Raw genomic sequence first — 5644 nt, forward strand, 5'->3', positions numbered from 1 at the left:
GAGTTAGCTTGCGTGATGGAAACCACGACTGGTGAATATGTCCTAAACAGTGGAAACTGCCAAGGCTCTGCTTCCCACCAAACAATGATACAAACTACGTTTCCTGCCCATTGTATACTGGTCATCATCTTTGACTCCTTACAATTTGATTCCCTAGATACTGCCTTCAAACAAGGGTAAGATATTTGCATAATGTATTTATTCTTCTTCTTCAAAAAAAACCCTGACCCTGGAATAAGAGATTAAAAAACTTTCTTGCTGTGGTAAGCAGAATAATAACCCTGACCCCTACCTCAAAAATGCCTATATACTGATCTCTGTAACTAGGGACTATCTTACCTGACCTGCATAAGGGACTTTTCAGATGAGATGAACGTTAAAGGCTTCCATAGAGATATAATTCTGGATTACCTGGGTGGGCCAAATCTAATCACCATATCCCTGAAAATCAGAGACCTTTCCCAGCTGTGGTCAGACAGAGACGTGATGAGGGAAACAGGACCACACAGATGCTACCTACATCACTGGCTCTGAAGATGGAGGTGAATCACCTCTAGAAGCCTCTAGAAGTTGGAAAGGCAAGGAAAAAGGATTCTCCTTACAGCCTCCAGAAAGAAATGTGTTAAATCCAGGGAGACACTTTGAACGTCTGACCATTAGGGCTGTGAGATAACAATTTTTTTTTTTGAAGATCCTTAGTCTGTGTTAAGTTGTTATGCAGCAATAGAACATACCACAATTGTTCATTGTGAGTGAGCAGGTAGCAGTGTTCTCTTCGCTGTCCATATGCAGCAGGTAAGACTCCAGAAGAGTAAAGACTGAACAGCACAGTGATATTCAGCGAGCAGATAAAATGTCCTCCTTCACCTACTTTCCTGCAACCGGTTTGCAGAAGTTAAATAATAACAATACGGCATATACATTATTGTGAAATTATCAATTGAGGATGCCAAATTGTGTGTCACTAGGAAAAATTTCAGAACAGTAAACTTTTGAAGTTGCTTATTAAAAATCCAGCTTTCCTAACAACTGTTAACGTCAAGAGAAAGGCATCGCTAATATGCATAGTGAATCTTTGGTTTCAATTAGAAAAAAATAGGGTGGTGGGCACACAATGCAATGTATAGATGATGCATCATAGAAATGTACACTTGAAACCTATATAGTTTCATTAACCAATGTCACCCCCAATATGTTTAATTTTTTTAAAAAGCTTAAAAAGTATGCAAACAAAAAGTGTATACAATAGAGGCTAGAGTTTCAATGTTTTAGTTTTCTAATCATGTAAAGTTTATGTCACCCCTCATGTAAGAATTTTCAAGCATACAAAATTGAGAGGAAACCTCCATCTCAGGAAGAGTCCTGCATTGTACATTACAAGACAGGCTGTCAGAATAAAATAATTCTCTATAAAAGCTAAAAAAAAAAAAAGATTAGGGCATACTGGATTTAAGAATTCCTAGAGTTGGTAAGAAGTTTTATGACAATTTATGTCTAATATTTCCTCATACTGAAAGCATATTAAAAATTGGTACCTTCATTGTTCAAAGGGAATAAAATTATTTCCTCCCGATTTTCAGTCCCCGATAATGTAAAATGTTGTAAGTGGTCAAACTTTATGTCATCCTATGTTGTTGCATTTTAACACTTGAGTCCATACATTTTCATTCTGTTTTTGGTAGTGTTATGAATTCACCATATTACGCCCATTCCTCAAACTCACAGCATATCCATAAGAATAATACGCATACATGTCAACATAAGAAACGTCAAAACCTGTAAGAATTTTTATGAGATTATTTGAGCCAAACTGTTGACAATTTCCAGGAAGCAAAATCTCAATGAACTAAGGAAATGCTCTGGGAAATGGCAGTTTGACCACTTATTTTATGCTTCAGTATCAGAATCAAGTGGGTTACGTGACATCCACTGGTCATAGGTTAGGGAGAGGGGAGAAAGCCAAGTGGGGAAATGTTTGGGATTGGATAAAAAGCAAAATGTATAGACAGCTGCTTTTTTCCTGAGGCAGGTATAAAATTCCCAAGATACCAGTAACAATGAGGGAGTTTGTGGTTTCTGCCCTGGGGGGTTGGCTGCACCCTAAAGGGACAGAAAAAGAATATTGCTCTCACATTCCATAGGTATGTTATCAAGTACATTATCATAGATGCAAAAGACAACAGACAGGCTTGATCAAGCACATGGACCTCTGTTAGAGAAAAATACCACCCCAGGACACGACCACCCACCATGAACTGGTTTTAGTTAAAAGGTGTTCATTTCAGACCATCCTGCGTGGTCACTGTAGGTCTCTGAATCTGCAAGGCCACCAGGCAGGCCTCCCTTGACCTTGTGAGGTTCAGCATGGGGCCCCTTTTTCATCTACATACTGAAACCGTGGACTTTGCCTCATCAAAAAGAAATAAACATACAGATGAACTATCAACAGGTCAACTCCGTCCTTAATGTCAAAACTAGCATTCTAAAAAACTAAACTCCACTTAACAAAAGCTCACTTCATTATAACTGAGAATAAATATATAGAAATTAGTGACCTATACCAAAAGAGTATTACCTTCATGTTTTTCCCCACTGTAACGACTATACTGTCTGATATTTCAAACCAACTCCCACAACTTTGAAGTAAACATTTTTTAACACAGAGAGACCTCCAGAGAGAAACTACAACTTCTTTATCCCTCTGTACTATTTACTTAATTATACCATTAGTTTGATTGTCTTTTCTAGTGAATTGGTTTAAAAGGATTAAGAAAGAACCCTTACATGTAAATGCTAAAGACAATCCTGCATTTCTCTGACACACAGAATGCCAAGCACTTTTTAGCTTCACTATATATAGATACACAGGCAGACATCATGGCTGTAGAGCTCAAAGAATTTTAACGACACAAACACCATCTGGATCAAGGAAAAGCGTATTTTCAGCATCGTAGACCATTCCCCCACACCTTCTTCCACCTGTCACTTCCCTCTTCCATGGAAATACCCACTGTCCTGATTTCTAACCCCAGAGATGAATTTTGCTGATTTTTTTTTTTTTTTTTGACAAAGAGAGAGAGTCAGAGAGAGGGACAGATAGGGAAAGACAGGAATGGAGAGAGACAAGAAGTATCAATTCTTCCCATTGTGGCTCCTCAGTTGTTCATTGATTGCTTTCTCATATGTGTCTTTACCAGGGGGCTACAGCAGACCGAATGACCCCTTGCTCAAGTCAGCGACCCCGTGCTCAAGGTAGTGAGCCCACACTCAAGCCGGCGACCTCGGGGTTTCAAACGAGGGTCCTTTGCATCCCAGTCTGATGTTCTATCCACTGTGCCACTACCTGGTCAGGAATTTTACTGATTTTTTAATTTCGTATAGATGTCATACATGCATCCTTTCTCATATCTGTCATCTTAAATGGAATCCCACTTAAGACATCATGTTTTTGCTTGTAGCAGATTTTTTTTCACTTTTACATTGTTATTCTATTTTATGAATATAGAAGACTATACTTTTAGGGATCATTTCTATAGTTCATTACATGAATATGGCAAAGTACATTTATCTATTCTTCCTCAATAGGAATTGGTAGATTGTTCTGTTCTTAGTTCTTGCTTTATAATCTTCTCATTCATAAATGTCTTTTGGTACATCTAATATCTATATTTCTGTACATATACGAGCAGGAATGCAATTGCTGGGTCACAGGGCATGTGTTAGTTCACATTTAGTAGACATTGCTGACAGCTTTCTGAAACGGATATAGCAATTTACATTTCAACAGTAGAGCTGCAGATTACCAGTTACCCGTGCCCTGGTGGACACATCTATTCTGTCTTTTTAGTTTAGTCAGTCTTTTGGCTCCAAAGTGGTATTCTGTTATTAATTTAACATACCTGGTGGCTGAGTTTGAATGTCTTCTCAAATGTCTACTTAATAGTACTGAACAAAGAGTATTGGATTCAAGCAGAAGGGTGGGTCATAGGAGTCCGAAGATGTGTCATTGAAGTCTGTATATTTGAGATGGACATGGAAGAATAAATGGAACCATTTGACTAGTAGAAAAAGATGACTTTGAGGTGGGAAGAGGAAGAGGGATTTAGATGTTGATGGTTTAGAGTAGTGATAACTGCTGTAAAGAAACACAGGCCTGAAAATATGTTAATACATAAGGACTAATCCTGAGTCCAATGTATTTAGAGCACAAAATAGGTGGAGACAGTAATAGGAGAAAAGATTATGGAAGAAGATTCAAGCTCGATCTGGAGAAAGACTTGAATGTCCTCAGCAAGGAGGTAGGGCTCTGTTGTTCACAAAATAAACTGAAAACTTATATAATTTCTAAATAATAAAGAACATGTTTTAGGTTCCTGAAATATTAAATTTATTTTGCTTATTTTTGCCTTGTGTAACATTTTTATCTTGTAGAGATCTGTGCATGCCCATAAAGAAGACAGATTTAGATACCATTAATGATTAATATTGTTTCAAAATTGAAATCCATGATTCATTGTTTGTACAGAGGTGAGCTCTAATATCATGAATGAATAATACAAAATATTACACAAGGGAATTCAGACTCATTCTATGAATAATATAGCAGATAGCTTTTGGACAAGCTACACAAATTATTTTACTTAAAAAAATCAATCTGTATACAGAAAGGAAAACTGAGTTTAGGGCAGTAGATTAAAATTGTAGAAGCCAATGAATTTTATATTTTAAAAACATTTGAGCTAGTCCTGCTTCTAGAACTACATTATTTTGTTTTAATATGTTATGAATCTATAATTAGACTGTCATACATTCAGTTCTAAATGGCCACTTATAGGTCAATGACCTTCAAAACGTTATTTAAACCACATGAGCCTCATTGGTCCTATCTATAATGTGAGATTATCATCATGTTGCAGAAATTATTTAATTTTTACAGAAGAACTATCTGGCGCAAACTAATATAATCATATTAGTGGATGGTTCTGTTTTTAACTGCCACTGATTCTCTCTCATACTGAATGCTACCTTCTTCTCACTTTCTGATATTTGGGGATGATTGTTGCAAGTAAACCAACGGTACCTGTCCTGCTTACTATTCCACAATGTCGGTGACAGACTTAGTATGTCAACATTTTAGGGCTTTCTATAAAATTCTGTAATTGATTTTAAATGTGTCATGGAAATTCTGTGAAGTTACACACATCTGTTGATCCCTGAACTTAGGGGCTTTTAGAGTCCTATGCAATTAATGTGTTTTCTCATTCCCTTAAAATTCTTGACAAATAAATAAAAAAAGAACTCATGTTCAAAAGTGTATAATACATTAAGTCGAAGTAGCAACATAAAATGAACAGCTGGGTACGTACTACCAAGTCAAGGCACTGACCATGAGGGGCTGCATCTGGAGCTACCCTAACCCCATTTTCTCCCTCCTTCCCAAACCAATGACCCCCTGAAAACTATACCTGCCATTCCCCACATCTTTTACCTTCTGCACTACCCTCGTAAGCCTCCCTGATTCAACTCAAGCGTTGTGTGCTCGAGACAACACATGGCTGGGCAACATAATGCCTTTATCGTCTCAGACATATTCACTGCCTTCACTGTCAGGTTTCTGAGAGTCAAAGCCATTAATGCATGAAGT

The 5644-nt window shown here is 37.3% G+C and overlaps 1 pseudogene; it reads left to right on the forward strand.

The window, feature by feature from the left end:
• Window positions 1–3505: 3505 nt before the first annotated feature.
• LOC136315768 (small nucleolar RNA U3) lies at window positions 3506–3587 on the forward strand (annotated as a pseudogene).
• The last annotated feature ends 2057 nt before the right edge of the window (window positions 3588–5644 follow it).

Source organism: Saccopteryx bilineata, chromosome 11 (assembly GCF_036850765.1).
Source record: "Saccopteryx bilineata isolate mSacBil1 chromosome 11, mSacBil1_pri_phased_curated, whole genome shotgun sequence".
Lineage (NCBI taxonomy): Eukaryota > Metazoa > Chordata > Mammalia > Chiroptera > Emballonuridae > Saccopteryx > Saccopteryx bilineata.